At 42.1% G+C, this 17,688-nt stretch overlaps 1 protein-coding gene across 1 annotated transcript in view; it reads left to right on the forward strand.

The window, feature by feature from the left end:
* The window catches only part of LOC132398846 (protein ELFN1-like), a 560,645-nt gene extending 543,208 nt beyond the window's left edge, over positions 1-17,437 (forward strand). Inside the window, exon 3 of the transcript XR_009513826.1 lies at positions 17,386-17,437. The gene's annotated coding sequence lies outside the window, so the exon portion shown is untranslated. The remainder of the gene's footprint in view (positions 1-17,385) is intronic.
* Positions 17,438-17,688: the final 251 nt, after the last annotated feature.

Here is a 17,688-nt window from a genome sequence, read left to right on the forward strand (position 1 = left end):
TCAAAGGCTTTCCAAATAATCAACATCCACTGACTCTCCTTTCTCCATCCTGCCTGTTATTTCCTCAAAGAATTCCAGCAGATTTGTCAGGCAAGATTTTTCCTTCAGAAAACCACGCTGACTTTGCTTATCTTATCATGTGCCTCCGAGTACCCCGAAACCTCGTCCTCAATGAGACTCCAACAATGTTCCAATCAGTGATAATGGGCCCATAATTCCCTTTCTTCTGCTTCCCTCCCTTCTTAAAGAGTGAAGTGACATTTGCCATTTTCCCATCCTCTATAACTATTCCAGAATCTAATTCGGGTAACACGATATGGTCAACTAAAGTGTGAGAATAGGCTGGTCCCATTCCCATCTCAACCTCAGCCAGTTGCTGGGGAAGAGAATGGAGCTGGTGGCTAGGAACAGATGTGGCCTCAATATTGCCAGAGCTTCTGGTTGTCTGAACAACAATGAGTAACAGCGCAGAAATCAAGGGGCATGGCAATGAACAGGATCACTGTTCACATGTCGACTGGTGGCTTGATTTCAGATATAGAAGGCAAAGAGATGAATTTAGGTGAGAGAAAGAAGGGGCTAAGGATGAATACATGGAGGCAGCGAGGTAACAGTGCAGGAGCAGAGGGAAAAGCCATTGTGGTGATTCCCTGGCTCAATGAGAATGCACGTCACACAACTGGATTAACATCAAGGGGCAATAGAGGACAATGGTCCAAGACATTCGTGGTATAGGGTCCCAGTGAGGAAAGTGGTATGTCATGTCTGTTGGTCACACAGCAAATCTGACAGGACCATTTCAGTCAACACACACAGAATGCTGCAGGAATTTAGAAGGCCAGGAAAAGAGTTAATGGTCGGTGTTTCAGGTCAAGGCTCTTTATCAGGACTCCTGATGAAAGGTCTCAGCCCAAATGTCGACTGTTCACTCTTTTTCATAGATGCTGCTTGGCCTTCTGAGTTCCTCCAGCACTTTGTGTGTGTTGCTTGAATTTCCAGCATCTGCAGATTTTCTCTTGTTTTTGATAGGACCATTTCACTACCAGTTAGGACTAGGAAAGAAGAGCAAAGACAAGAAGTGACAGCATTGTCAGGCCAAGATGCAAGGAATATAGTCCTGAGGTTTGCTGACATGGAGCAATTAAGGGCTGGCTGAAAAATCTAGTTTCAGTTTTAACTGAGGATTCTTGAGAGGCTTGGATCCACCTGCTAGACCAAGCCTCTGGTCCTAGACTTTACAACCAATGGAAATAGCTTCTCTCCAGCTTCCCAAGCAAATGATCACTTACACTTCCAAATTCCATGAAATCTAGTACTTTGGAACTGGGTCTCATTATGATGAACATATTATATTACAACATTCCCTCTAAGACCAATTTACTGAATCTATTCATGGACTTATTGCTTACTATTTATGTTACTTATAGTGCTACCTACCATTGTGTCAATGCCAAACCTGAATATGTCACCTGCAATCAAAGTCATTTATAAATGTAGTCAATTGTTGACATCTCAACAGAAATGCTCACAATGCATCCCCAGTCACACCTGCCCATTATCCCTACTCACAATCTAATGATGCTACTTCATTTCTGCAACAACTTCTAATGAAGACTTGATCAAATGCCTTCTGGAAATCTATGGGATGAACAATCATTGGCATTCCTCTTCCCAGCACATCAGTTAATTCCTTCAAACACCGAATCAGATTTGTGAAACTTGGCTGCTACTTTTCAAATTCATACTTCCATTTGCTGAGCAGCAGAAATTTTTCAAGGTAGACACTTACTTTATCAGTTTCGGGCTCTCATCTACAGATTTAATACTCTGCTTATCTCACCTTCGTTAAACAATATGGTGGCATATCCATCTTTTCAAAGGACTCCTCCCAAGTGAAGAGAACATTAGAAATTATTGACAAAATGTCCTGAAAATCTTGAACTAGTTCTGTTAAAACTTGGAGATAAAAACTAATTTGTCTTGGGGAGTTGTCACCCATTAGTGCTGCCATTTCTTTCCACACCCAGCACTGTAAACCTTGTCTGTTTAAATACCCACAAAATGCTGGTGGAACGCTGCAGGTCAGGCAGCAACTATAGGGAGAAGCGCTGTTGATGTTTCGGGCCAAGACCCAAGGGTCTCGGCCCGAAACGTCAACAGCGCTTCACCCTATAGATGCTGCCTGACCTGCTGCGTTCCACCATCTTTTTGTGTGTGTTGTTTGAATTTCCAGCTTCTGCAGATTTCCTCATGTTTGCTGTTTAAATACCAATTTCTTTGAGAAGTTACAGCATCATCTACTGTGAAACCAGACACAATGAAATGTCCACTATTTCATTACTCTTTTTAGTTACAATATCATTGCTGTCAATGTCCAGGATATCCAGTTTTATACTCAGGACATTTTTTTGCTTAATCTAATTGTAAATACTAGGTTGCTGTTGACAGCAACTAGAGCTTTTTTTTTGCAGCTCTTATTATGTCTTTTGGCAGCTTTTGTCATTTTTGGTTTCCTTCCCAGTCACTGAAATCAGTGCCAATTTCTTCATCTTTGGAAGCTCTTTCTTGTAATAGTATGTTGTCCCATGCCTTAAGAGTAATGAGAGCTATTGTCTCTTGGGCATAGAAACCATGATGAATTCTTTTAGAAAATCTCCCATTGAAATTCTGTCATTTTAACCTTGGGCAGATTTGTGCAATTTGTGGTGGATACTTGTTGTCAAACTGAGATTTTCCTGACCCAAATCTAGAATAGTAGTAGCTTATACTAATATCTCGCTTTTAACCTGTGAACTCAAACATATAGTCAGTAATGCACACAGTATTAAAGTTCGACTTTGTGTGGTTCACTAGTAAACCTAGTCTGCTCTGCCCTTGTTAATTCTAGGAGATATTGCAAGTGTTTGTACATGTGTATGTGTGTATTTATGGCTGCCTATGTGTGCTTGCCCACCTGTGTCTAATATATGTGCAGTTGTGTGTGTATGTGGATAAGTTTGTATGTGTGTGTGTATGTAGTCACACACACATGTGTGTGTGAGTGTGGGTGTATGTGCGTTTGTGTTTGTGTGATTGTATGTGTTATTATGATTGTGTGTGTGTGTTTATGTGATTGTGTTTCTCTGCTTGTGTGTGTGTGTGTGTGTGTGTGTGTGTGTTTGTGTGATTGTGTGCTTGTTTGTGTGTTTGCGTGATTGTGTGTGTGTTTGTGTGCGTGTTTGTGTGATTGTGTGTGTATGTTTGCATGATTGTGTGTGTCTGTGTGATTGTGTGTATGTGTTTGCATGATTGTGTGTTTGTGTGCTTGTGTGTGTGTGTGTGTGTGTGTGTGAATGTGATTGTGTGTGTCTGTGTGATTGTGTGTGTGTGTGTTTGCGTGATTTTGCGTGTGTGCGTGTGATTGTGTGTGTATGTTTGGGTAGGATTGTGATTGAGTGAGAAGTGTTGGTAGTCCAGTGTGGTAGTTATAGGAGTTGTTGTCATTAACAGAACAGAGCAGATAGATAGCAAAAGGTTGGGTCGTTCACAGTCTACATGGTGCTGGGACGAAAGGCATCTCAAACCAGCTTGAAATGAAATGAGAGGGAGGGGGAGGATCCAATTGTTGAAACCAATAGCATTTCAGAGTCAAGAGGAGATCTTTACTGCAGAGCCGAGGGCACATTAAAGGACAGAAAGTTTATAATAGTTTATGAGTCCTGATGTAAGATTTTGACCTAAGACATTAACAATTAGACATAGACATAATAAACCTAAAGCACAACACAGGCCCTTTGGCTCACAAAGTTGTGCTGAACATGTCCCTACCTCAGAAATTACTCGGCTTACCTATAGCCCTCTATTTTACTTAGCTCCATGTACCTACGCAGGAGTCCCTTGAAAGACCCTATCGTATCTGCCTCCACCACTGTTGCCAGCAGCCCATTCCACACACGCACCATTCTCTGAGTAAAAATCTTACCCTTGACATCTCCAGCTTACCCCTAACATTTCCTTTTCCCCAACAGATGCTGCATGACCTGCTGAGTTCCTCCAACAGATTGCTTGTTGTTCCAGATTACAAACTCTGTAGCCTTCTGTGTTTAAAGAAAGTTTGTAATATCTGGAATAATATTCAGATCATACAGGGATAAGAGTTATATTAAAGTGGACCCACTGTATTATCAGAGAGAGGTCCCATTTCATAAACATTGGAAATTAAACAATCAGAGGGGAGGAGAAACCTTAATAGTTAAAAATGAAGTCCTTTCATCAAAGAAACAGGTTGAAGTAACTATGTCTCTAATATTTTATCATTAGAATTAACAGGTAGATTTTGAATTTTGTATGTGTTGTGGCGATTGATAGGAGCTGTAAAGAGGGAAATTAGACTGGTATGCTGCTGTTGTTCTATTGGTTCTGAGGTGGAGGAGATTGATGTGGAAAGTGCAGACCTGTTTGCAGATGGGCAGGGTGGGTCAGCAACTTGTGAGGTGATATCTTCTTTCTCCCCTTGACAGCAGGCTTCACTATGCTTCCCACACAAGTTCTCAATACCATCCTGAAAGTCCCTTCTCCACTTCCGCCAGCAGTTCAATGTAATCAGTGGGCTTGTTGTAATTATTGAAGGAGTCTCTGAACCTCTATCTAAATACCTATTGCCCATCCATGACTGGCCTTGAGATGGTGATAGTGAGCCACCTTCTTCAATCACTGCACTCAATCCGATGCTGGCACTCCCAAAGTTGCCCAGGATTTCGATCAAGTGACAATGTACTGAATTTCCAGATTTGGATGGTGTTCACTTTGGAGGGTAACCTGTCGGTCCTCGTATTCCCATGTGCCTGCTGCAGCTCTCTTTTTTTGTTTGTGGGCTTGAGAGTCAGTGTAAGGGCTAGACTGGGCAAGTAACTGCAGTATGTTTTGAAGATGATAAACACTGCATCAGAGTGAATGTACACCACCCTAATGGCTTGACCTAGCTCGTGCTGATTTTGTTCTGAGTCACTGAAGTTGTACTTTCTCCACCACATTCTTGGTGGAATTACTGCCTTGTAGATGGTACTTGTGGACGGGCTATCAAGAGGTGTTGAAGCTGGGAGCTTCAGCAAAGGTAACGCTACTGAATGATGGGTAAAATCTCTCTTGTTGAGGTTTGAATGTTGCCTATCAGCTCATGTCTGCTTCTTGCTGCACGCATTTATGGGCTGTCTCATTTGCTGAGCCGTTGCAAAAGGAAATGAACATTGTGCAGTATTTTTCTCTTCTGATGGAAGGGAGATCATTGATGAAGCAGCTCAATATGTTTGGATCCAGGTCATTGCCCAGCAACCTTCAACAACCTCAGCCATCTTCCTTTGTTGCTACGACTCCAAGCAATGGCATGTTTTTACTTTTATCTTATTAGCTTTAAGTGAAGTTAATTTGACTCCTTGGCCTCAATATCATGGGCTGTCACTCTCACTCATTCAGCTCTTTGGTCTGTGTTCGGACTAAGGCCTGGAGCTGAGTGATTGCGGTGGAACCCAAGCTGGGCCCCAGTGATCAGGTTATTAGTGAGTAAATGTAGCCTAATAGAATGGCTGACAACGCGCTCCATCACTCTGCTGATTCTACAGATTGCTGAGGTAGTAATTAGCTAAATTAGATTTGTCCTGGTTTATGTGAACAGACCGCACCTGGGCAGTTTTCCACATTGTCGGAGAGATGCCAGTGTTGTAATTGTACTGGCTCAGTTGGTTACAGACACAGCTAGTTCTGGACTACAGGTCTTCAGTACCCGACCAGGGAAGTTATCTGTCCCCATGGTATTTACTGTAATACTTGTATCTACTTTATTAATTATTTTATTAAAGACATTATATGTTATTGTAATGTGTAACTATTTTGTATTGTGAGTATATTTTTATGCACTAGCTTGCACTAAAACACTGGGAAAATGTTATGTACTTGCAGCCATTGTGCCTTCTCCAAGCACTGCAAACATTGCGAGTGGCATCTCCATCTCTGTCGTGCCTTACTTGGGGGTCACTGTGCAGTAGGGGCATTTCTGAGACCACCGGGGGAATGAAGCTGGTTGTCAGCGATACCACAGCATGGCCATGAGGCCAAGTTCAGCAGCAGTCCAACAGCAGAAGGTGTCCCTGGTCACCCACGCCAGCACCGTCCATCCACCACAACATCCATCTAGTTATCTCTTCCACTGAAAGTAAGAACATAACCGACTGGGCGTAGACCAGCCTGTGCACAGCTCGGAATAGGATACTTCCCTTTGTAGCAACCTGTGACCCAAAGTCGCAGAGTTCTGATCTGCTGACTCACCTCTCCTACCCATCTGCTTTCTTTCATCTTCACTGTACATACCTCTTTTCCATACGTTCTTAGATCTTGAAGCCCCACTGCCATCAATTTTCTCAGCGAGAGACAGGAGTGGGAATCCTTACTGTGAAGAATTTTTTCTCACAGTGATGAAGGAAAGAGCAGCAGCAAGGCCACAGATTCATTTCCATACCAAGTACGAAACATTTCAGGGTGTATACTGTATGCATTTCTCTGACATTAAATGTACCTTTGAAACTTTTGAAAGGAGAGCACAAGCCTACCCCCCTCCAGCAACAGGAAACAGTGGATACTGGATCAATTAGTTTTACAGGCTGAGATTAATGAATTTCAACATAAGAACAGATAAAATGCAAAGTGGAATTAGGCTGTGGATCTGCCAGCATCTCAGTGGTGGAGGAGGATCAAGGAAGGTTTTAACTCTTTTCATTTCTGCTTGGGATCAGCTGTGACTCAACCGCACAATTCCTGTCTCTTAGCCTAAAGTTTGTGACTTTGCCTTCCAGTGGTCTGCACATGAAGTGCAGGCAGGACTGAGGAGGCATTGTACTGTTCAGAATCAGAATCAGGTTTATTATCACCGGCATGTGATGTCAAATTTGTTAACTTAGTAGCAGCAGTTCATTGCAATACACAATATAGAAAAAAATCAATAAGTAAATCTTATTCAGTATATTTTATACAGTTTACGTATATTGAATAGATTTTTTTAATGTGCAAAAAACAGAAATACTATATATTAAAAAAGTGAGGTAGTGTCCAAGGATTCAGTGTCCATTTAGGAATTGAATGGCAGAGGGGAAGAAGCTGTTCCTGAAATGCTGAGTGTGTGCCTTCAGGCTTCAATACCTCCTATCTGACGGTAACGGTCAGAAAAGGGCATGCCCTGGGTGCTGGAGGTCTTTAATAATGGACATTGCCTTTCTGAGACACCACTCCTTGAAGATGTCCTGGGTACTTTGAAGGCTAGTGCCCAAGATGGAGCCGACTAAATTTACAACAGTCTGCAGCTTCTTTCAGACCTGTGCAGTAGCCCCTCCATACCAGTGATGCAGCCTGTCAAAATGCTCTCCATAGTACATCACAGAGGTTTTTTAGTGTATTTGTTGACATACCAAATCTCTTCAAACTCCTAATAAGGTATAGCCACTGTCTTGCCTTCTTTATAACTGCATCAATATAATGGGACCAGGTTAGATCTTGAGAGATCTTGACACCCAGGAACTTGAAACTGCTCACTCTCTCCACTTCTGATCCCTCTATGAGGATTGGTATGTGTTCCTTCGTCTTACCCTTCCTGAAGTCCACAATCAGCTCTTTCATCTTACTGATGTTGAGTGCTAGGTTGTTGCTGTGACACCACTCCACTAGTTGGCATATCTCACTCCTGTACACCCTCTCATCACCACCTGAGATTCTACCAACAATGGTTGTATCGTCAGCAAATTTATGATGATATTTGAGCTATGCCTAGCCACACAGTCATGGGTATATAGAGAGTAGAGCAGTGTGCTAAGCACACCCCTGAGGTGCACCAATGTTGATCGTCAGCGAGGAGGATATGTTATCACCAATCCACAGAGATTGTGGTCTTTTGGTTAGGGAGTCAAGGATCCAATTGCAGAGGGAGGTACAGAGGCTCAGGTTTTGCAACTTTTCAATCAAGATTGTGGGGATGTTGGTATTAAATGCTGAGCTAGATTTGATGAACAGCATCCTGACATAGGTGTACAGTATGTGTAGTCCAGGTGGTCTAAGGCGGTGTGAAGAGCCACTGAGATTGCATCTGCCATTGACCTATTGTGGCGATAGGCAAATTGCAATGGGTCCAGGTCCTTGCTGAGGCAGGAGTTCAGTCTAGTCATGACCAACCTCTCATAGCATTTCATCATTGCAGATATGAGTGCTACCGGGCAATAAGTCATTAAGTCAGCTCACGTATTCTTCTTTGGCACTGGTATAATTGTTGCCTTTTTGAAATAGGTGGGAACTTTCACCCTTAGCAGTGAGAGGTTGAAAGTGTCCTTGAATACTTCTGCTAGTTGATTGGCACAGGCTTTCAGAGCCTTACCAGGTACTCCATCGAGACCTTCCGCCTTGTGAGGGTTCACTCTCTCGATGTTGCGAGAGCCTAACATCGGCATGTTAGGGTACAGGATTACACCAAAGACCCATCTGCCCTGTAGATGTAAAGATTTTCAGCACTATTAACACAAGTGACCAATATTTAACCCTCAGTTAATGGCATTTAAAGTCATTAATGTTATTGTGGGAGCTTGCTATGCACAAATTGGCTGCACCTCAAAGTGATTAAGTGGCCGTAAAGCATTTTGAGATGATGCAGAGAGTATGGGGAAGAACAGGGCAGGTAGCATCTGTGGAGAACAAGATATTTTAAATAATATTTCAACATGTGGGAATCATTAGTAAGGTCACGGCCCTGCCCTAATTGCCTCTCACGAAGGTGGTGGATAGCTGCCTTTGTGAATCGCAGTGGAGCTCACAGTGTTGTTGGGAAAGCAAATTGCAGGAATTGATATGATAGCAATAGGCTGGTGATAAAATTTCAAGTGAACAGTCTAGGTCCATGCATTGACATATCCCAAAATATAGAAAGACACAGTGAAAATGTGAATGATTTACTTTCTGTCAGTAGATCTGCCACTACTAGTGCTATCCTTTATATTATGCAAGACACATTTGCTTACACAGTCATTAAGTGTAAGAGCTCCACCATTTCTGTTTTATTTTACCCCATTCTGCCAGAGAACCTTACCTGGGTCCCCCCTCCGCTCCCTCCACCTCGTCTTCCTCTCACAGACAACTGCCTACCAGCTATGAACTTGACTGGGCACATCTGATGTGTTTAATGACAGAAAATCAACTCCCATTCTTATTGTTCAGTTCACAAATTGTCCACTGATCACCAGCCCAGGCAATTGCTTGACAATAAACAGGACTCAACCATCTGTCAATGGGCCCTCCAGAGCACCAAGGGTTGTAAAGAAAACACCTGAAGCAATTTCTGTGATTAGATTAAGATTCTGATGAACTGGTTAGGCAACTATGGCTCTAAATCATCTGGAATATAAGCATTTTCTATATCAGTTTCTTCACTGCATCATAATTCATCACACTTTGTCTGTCAAACCACAAGCTCCATACATTTTTAATTTCTATCTCTAGCTGTCAATAACCACAGCACCGAGCTTTGAATAATGTTTCAATCTTACATCCCCAGTCAACTAGGATCATCCACCGTGTCACTTGTCCTTCTTGAGCAACTCCTCAGCTTTGTGGAAAACCTGCTTCCCCTCCGGTGTTTTGCTTCTGTTGTGGACAAGATGGAACAGCAGATTCTTCCATATAAGGAATAACAAGGAAAAATAACAGGGAGTTCCCTGAAAGTGAGGGCACAGGTAGACTGGGGGGTGAAGAAGGGTTTTAGCATGCTGGCCTTCATCAGTCAGGGCAATCAGAATTGGAGTTAGGAAGTCACTGTGTGGTTGTACACAATACTGATGACACCACCCTCAAAGTACTGTATACAGCTCTGGTCACCCTGCTATAGGAAAGAGGTTGTTGAACTAAAAAGAGATTTACTAGGATGTTGCCATTTGTACCTAATAACCTAGCCACTGAGTGTATGTTCGTGCTCTTGTGCTACTGTGGTTCATTTAGAGATGCCCTTTGGCACATCACTGTTGTAACACATGATTATTTGAGTTACTGTTACCTTCCTGTTAGCTTGAACCAGTCTGGCCATCCTCATAGGGTCATAGAAATGTGAAACACAGAACCAGGCCCTTCAGCCCATCTAGTGCATGGAGAAACATTAAAGCTGCCTAGTCCCATTGACCTGGACACTCCTCCTATCCATGTACTGTACCAATCACAATTCATTCCACACTCTCACCACCCTTGGAATGAAGAATTTTCCCCTAATGTTCCACTGAAATGATTCACCTTTCTCCCTTAATCTATGACCTCTCGGTGCTCTCATCCAACCTCAGTGGAAAAAGCCTGCTTGCATTTACCCTATTGATACCCCTCTATCAAATCTCTCCTTGATCTTCTATAATTCCAGGGAATTAAGCTCTAAACTATTCAGTCTTTCCTTATAACTCAAGTCCTCCAGACCCAACAAAAACCTTGTAAATTTTCTCTGTACTACTGTAGGTAAGTGACTAAAACTGCATACAATACTTCAAATCAGGCATCACCAACTTCTTATACAACTTCAAAATAACATCTGAACTCCTGTATTCAGTACTTGAATCTATGAAGGCTTATGTGCTAAAGCTTTCTTTATGACCCTATCTACCTGAGATGAACCTGTATCCCTAGATCCATTTGTTCTACCGCACTCCTCAGTGCCCTACCATTCACTGTGTAAGACCTACCCTGGTTGGTCCTACCAAACTGCAACATCTCGCACTTGTCTGTATTAAATTCCATCTGCCATCCTTTCGCCCATTTTTCCAGCTGCAAGCTTCCTCGCTGTCCACTACAACACCAATCTTGGTGTCATCCACAAAAATTCACTGATCCAATTAACCACATTATCATTCAGACCATTAATATAGATGACAAACATCAATGGATTCAACACCAATCCCTGTGGCACTCCACTAGTCAGGGGCCTCCTTAGAGAGGCAACCATCTACTATCAATCTCTGGCTTCTCCTGTGAATCCAATTTACTACCTCATCTTGAATAACAAGCAACTGAACCTTCTTGACCAACCTCCCATGCAGAATTTGTCAGATGCCTTGCTGAAGTCTATGTAGACAATGTCTGTTTCCTTGTCTTCATCAACTTTCCTGGTAACTTCTTCAAGAAACTCTATAAATTGGTTAGATACAACCTACCACACAAAAAGCCATGTTGACTATCCCTCCTAATCATTCCCTGTCTATCCAAATACTCATATATCCAGTCCATTAGAATACCTTCCAATAACTTTCCCACAACTGACGTTAGACTCACTAGCCTATAACTTCCTGGTTTATTCTTCTAGCCTTTCTTAAATGGCAGAACAACACTAACTATCCTCCAATCCTCCAATACCTCACCTGCCACTAAGGATGTTAAATGTCTTTGTTTGGTCCCCCACAATTTTTGCACTTGCCTCCCAGGTAATTTTTAGGGTAATTTCAGGTGACATTAAATTCAACTTTTCTGTCTGCTGTTGCTCCTCACCTGCTGGGTGTTCCCAGCTTTTTCTACTTTGGTTTGTCTATTGAGAGGATCTAAAACCAGAGGTCTCAGATTTCACTGTGCAGAAAATGAAGAGAGTAAAGGACAATTGGTCAACTGCATTGAGTTGTTATAATATAGAATATTTTACTAGTGTAACAGAAGCAGATTCAAGTGTAACTTTTGAAAAGCAATTGTATATGTGTCTGAATGCAAAATATTTGTGGGATAAGGAACTAAAGTGAGGTTATTTCCAGCTCTACAAAAGCACTGTCATGGACACAATGGGTCAACAGGCTTCCTTCTGCTGTAAGATTCCAATACATTCATCCTCTTCTTTTGCACACTGGGTCTCACAGCATTTTGATCTGACCAGCTTGTCTTGGGGCCAATAATTATCCCTTTACCAACAGGAAAACCATCAGCATGATGCTCTTTTTGGGATCTTGCTGTGATTCCTACATTACATCAATGACTACACTTCCAAGGAAAACGTACATAATTGGGCATAAAGTGCTGTGGGATATGCTGAGATGATGAAGCGTAGAGCAGGACTATAAGTTCTTTCATGCTATCTCCTAAGGTGTCTGCTCTCACTCCTCCTGTGTGCATTCCTACACCGGTGTGTCTGTCTCTTTCATTTCTCCCCTACCTTTATCACCACTCTGTGTTCTCCTGCTTCTTGTCAGCTCTGCCTTCCTTCCACTGCCAAATGGGCCAATTCAAAGTCTCTATCCATCTGTTCCTCAGAGCTTGCACACTTCACATCTGACTTAATTTAATTTTCATTTAAATTTTAAACAGACTTGGTAGCATTTTGAGTGATACTTCATGGACGTTACCATTTGTTCAGTTGCTTGTAGCAAATTAGGATAATCTATATAACTAAAACTTGCATTTTAGTTACTGCTGTGTGGTCCATGTTTAAAAATTAATCTCTAATCACATTCTATTGCCACCAAGAAGAAAAAAAAACTTGGTATGTTACCAATAGACAGAAGTTAAAGCTTCTAGATCATGTTCATTCACAAGTGAAAATAGAAAGAGTACATTTAAATACACCCTTCAAAACTTTTTGGAAGAGGTCTGCACACAGGATGGTAGAACGGTGTAGCTGGGGTGATACTGCAGGACTGGTAGGATTGCTGCTGCCTCACTGCTCAGCGATCGGTTCCAATCCTGACCTTGGGTGTTGTCTGTGTGGAGTCTTCCTGTGACCGCATCAGTTTCCTATGCGCAGTCTGGTTTCTGCCCATATTCTAATGTTTCTGCTATCCCTCCTCCTCTGCGTATTCCTGCACTGAAGCACCTGCATTTTTCATTTCTGTTCCACCTTTATCACCAATCTGTGTTCTGCTTCCTGTTGGCACTGCAGATCAATAATTAATAGTGCAGGCTGGTAGTTAATTTAGCCATCGTAAGTTAGCCCGAGTGTAGGTGGGTGGCAAAATCTGCAAGGGGCCTGAGGGAATGTGGTGAGAATAAAGTGGGATTAGTGTAAAGGGATGTTTAATGGTTAGTGTGAACTTGCAGAGCTGTATAACGCTATGACTGCAGGACTGAGGTCTGTGCCAAGATACAGTGCAGTACACAGACATTTTCAACAGCCAGTCCCTCTTGGAATTCTCATGTTTTTTTCCAGAATCAGTCAAGGATTCATAAGGGTCTCTGGAAATTATTGCTGTTCATGACGAATGATTGACAGTGCTATGCACTGACACTGGGTACTCTACACAAAACAGATCGAGAGAGCATGTCTTATGAAGAAAGTTTGAGGAAGCTAGGGCTTTTCTCTTTGTGAAAGAGGATGAGAGGTGACTCGATAGAGCTCCACAAGATAAGAGTGGATCAAGTCGACAGCCTGGTACTTTTTCCCAGGGACAAAATGGCTAATACAATGAGCCACAATTTTAAAGTGATCGGAGGACTATATAGCAAGTAGGTCAGAGGTAAGTTTCTTACACAGAGAGTGTATGCGGAACACCCTGCCAGGGATGGTGGTATAGGCAGATAAATTAGAGGCATTAAAAACTCTTAGATAAGCACATAGATGAGAGAAAAACAGAGGGCTATGTACTGAAGGAGTTCTTAGGGTAGGTTAAAATGTCAGCACAACATCCTGGGGCTGAAGGGCCTGTAATGTTGGGGAAAAAAGTCCTTTCACAACCCTATCACCTTCAACTCAGTCACCTTTAATCCGCTCCAGAACCCTAGATACATAAATGTCAGTGATGTAACAGATGAGTTCCCAACTCCCAAAAAGTTACACTCACAGGACATTTGAGCTGGCTGTTAGGAATTAGGTTGAAGTGAAACCGTGTCAGAGACAACGAAAGATGATTTTGCTAATCTGGCAGTCAGTCAGTGGTACTCATTGAAACAATCCCACGTTTCTTCCAGGTTAGTGTGGTAATTCCCATTCAAACTAGGGACTGTGATAGGAACGTGAATACTGCACTGCATGAAAATGTCAATAGATTATTGTAAATAGCAGCAAAATCTAGATCTAGCTTGAACCTAGGCATTCATCTAAATGTGCATGCTTGATTATGTAACAGCTTTACACAGGCACAATTTGTAATCAGCTCCCAGTTACAACTTCTTATTTTCTGCATACATTACTGCCTGCAATCTGAGCAGTTCATGAATATGCATGTAATGTGATTAAATATACATGCTCAGCTCGTCAAATTGTGTCTGAGTTCTGTCCTCAGAGCCTTCCCCTGTGAAGACATTGGATCAATGAAACTCAGTGGTTATGAGCACAAATTCTGGTCATGTTCCTGCATCCTGAGTCTTGATGGGTTCTATTAAATCTGCCTATACTCTTGTGAAAGCACTCTTTTTAATGAAATCATAATGTAATCCTTTTGTATAAATAATAACCAAAACATCCAATTTAAAGAGGAATTCCCTGCAATTGGGTCCATCCATAAAGCCGGTCGTTTGAAATTAATGGATCAGGTCAGTGAATGATTTTGAAATCATACAATATTTTCAGATAATCCTCTATATATGGCTGTTCGCTAGAGATTTCGGCAATGAGAATGTTCTCAAAGTACCTCTGCAGACACGTTTACCATAATACCCCAAATAAACTTTTGCAGTCAAAGATACTTCTCAAACAGAATGAGACCATTCATCCCAACATGTTCATTTTATCTCTTTGAAACTGCTAGTGTATTCAATTAGCACTTCCCCTCACTCCTTTCCCCCAGACCCTGCTGAACCACTTACCCAGTACCCTTCAGAGACGATACGCCCTCTTTCACTTCTGACCTCTGTAACCTTTCCCAGTTCAGTGTTTGCTCTGACTATCTGTGACTAGTTTCATTACCCTATCTCCGCAGCCAGTACCATTTCATGCCCCAATTCAAGTGAGCATCTAAAACACAAAAACTAAACTGGAAATGTTGGAAATGTCACCAACTCCCAATAGGTCACATAACATCTGTAGGGAAAGAAACAGAGGTAATGCCTCAGGTCAAGTAACCTTCTTCAGAACTGGGTGAACATTTCTTCTGTGGCTGATGGCTCCATGCATTAAAACGAGGTTCATTCATTTTTCAGGATTTCAGGAGTCCTTTTCCTTTTCTGTCTGCCTTGCTTCAGTGGGCAATGGTCTTGCCTCTAAAACTGAAATTCAAGTTTTGAAAGCCTACTCTCCATATTTCAGCATGCTCGGTCTGCTTTCATTTAGTCTGAAGCAAGTGTGTTGGACTTGTCCTATTGACCTAGAGGGATTTCACAGCATTAATTCAAAGGAAAATAAGTGAGTTGTCCTGAGGATCCAGCCACCCATTAATCCTCAGCCAAAGTCACTGAAATTGATTTTTGGTCATTTACCACCCCCCCCCCCCCACATACCTATTTCAGAAAGCAATACCTTGCAAATGCAGGAAACCCCAAATATAAATAGGGGTTATATTTATATAACCCCTATTTTAATCTTAACCCCTAATTTAATTTTAACTATTTATAGTTATAATATAAATAGGGGTTTTAGAACTTGCTGAAAACACACAACGGGTCAGACAACATCCATGGAAAGAGAAAGATCTAGTATCCTTCATCAGAACTCCACTGACATGTGCTCCTAGACCTGCCTGATCTGTTCAGTGCCTCTGTTAGTGTATCCTGGGATCTCACTGTGTGTATATTGGCTGCTGTGTTTCTGTACATCACAACACTACATTTCAAAAGAACTTCAATGATTGCGGAAGCCATGAGACATCCTGAAATTATGAATATAAATGCAAATTCTTACTTTGTTTCTTCCAAGTCACAGATTAAGGCAAACTTTTTGTGTTGTGTTATCTTTTCAGTCTCAGAGGGTGTTCTGTACTGGAGCATTAACTCCTCATTTAATATCTCACTGTGTAAGACATTTAAGAAGTGTGCCCCTACAGACATTGACTACCTACCAGTAACAGAGCCCTTCTTCTTCGGCATAGTTTGACACCTGAGCCATGCAGATTCTCATGAGGGTAACTCTACAGCTCCCAGGGCCTGGACTAACATTGCAATTTCAGCTTTGCTTCAGTATCACATCTTATTACCATCTCCATTCACACTTTACAAAGCCTCAGCCGTAAGGAATGAGTGCTTCAATGCTTCAGCATTTTCAAGTTAAGTCAAGGTCACTGCTGCATTCCCCCAGTACTCCAGAAAATTATTGCAACCTCCAGAGACAGCATTCTTTTCTCTCCTCTAGTTGCTGGCTGAAGGACAAGTCCATGCAGTGCAAATAAACCTCTAATAATTTATCTTATGTATTGACCAAGAGAATGTCAACAGACATATTGCCCAAGGCATACCAGTGCTGGTTAGACGGCAATGTCAGTGAGTCCTAGCCCTGCAAGCAAGACATGTAACTTTCTGTTGGGCTACTGATTAGCAATAACTGAATAGAAAAACCACACCCCTCTCCAAAAGTCTAGGATCAGAAAGGAAATTCATCTCCCTATCACACAAAGAATTAAGAGCACCAGTCTCCCCTAACTGACCACTGACTCAGTCAGTCAGTTTCATGCAACACTGACAGAATACCTATTAGAGCTGCCAACTCTCCTTGGACAATCCCTCAGAATTGAGGATGACTGGCTTCCACTCTGGTTCTTTGGTATCTGAGGTGGCCATTGAGGTTGATGTGAGATTGACAGAATCTGTCACAGATGGAGCAAAAGGTGCCTGACAAGATGGATGAGGAGGTAGTTTGTGAGATGGCCTGTTCCTTCCACTGTTAACACCGGACTTCTGTGTACTTCTAATGTATGAACTCAAGCTGAAACCTTTCCCACTTTAAGCAGTTGTGGGCCAGAGATTTCCAGGAATCAGTGGGAATGTTGCAACTTTCAAAATTTCTTAGAGCATCCTGCAATAGAACACCTGTTTCAGAAAACTGGTATTGGGTCTCAAAACAACATGGCCTACAGTAATGAGTGTGACCAGGATTTCTGTGCTGGGCTAAAAACCCTGGCATTGGTTTGCTTATCCTTCCAATGAAATCAGAGGATTTTGCACAGACATCCTTCGGTGTTATCTTTCTACTGCTTGAGAAACTTTCTGTAAGTAGTTCGGGTTTCAGAAGCACATATGAGGAGGGGCTCTGTATTAAGCTTTCTACCAGATCAGAAATCTTGTTCTTCAAAGGATCTTTCCTTCAGACACACCAAATTCTGTTTTGGTGCATAGAAGGCAGCAGTGAATTTCATCATTTTGTCAAGAGATAGCTCCCAAGCTATAGGAAATGATCCACGTTTCCCAAGGTCAAGACATGGAGATGTGATTGCTAGCAGGGGGCAGGTTGTTGGATAATCTTTGTTATTTAGTTTTTAAGTGTAAGACCAATTTTTTCATGTTTTTCAGTAAACATCGACAATGGCTTAGAGCTTTGCATTCAAATATGCACACAACCCAGCAGCTTGATAACTGAGGCTGGAGTGACCTCAGCTCTGGAGTGGAGGTATGATCACTTGAACAGTTTCCCAGTTTGCCATTTGTTCTGCATATCATTACCACTCCTGTGGAAAGCTGGTTGGAGCTGAGGAGCAGAAGTGTGGTGAGAAAGTTTGAGAAACTACATAGGCAGCAAAGAAGCCTTGCAGGAAACAGATCCCATCTGTTAGTTAAAATTGTGGCTGGACTGAGTTGAAATTTCTCAGGCCAGTC

The sequence above is a fragment of the Hypanus sabinus genome, chromosome 9, assembly GCF_030144855.1.
Source record: "Hypanus sabinus isolate sHypSab1 chromosome 9, sHypSab1.hap1, whole genome shotgun sequence".
Lineage (NCBI taxonomy): Eukaryota > Metazoa > Chordata > Chondrichthyes > Myliobatiformes > Dasyatidae > Hypanus > Hypanus sabinus.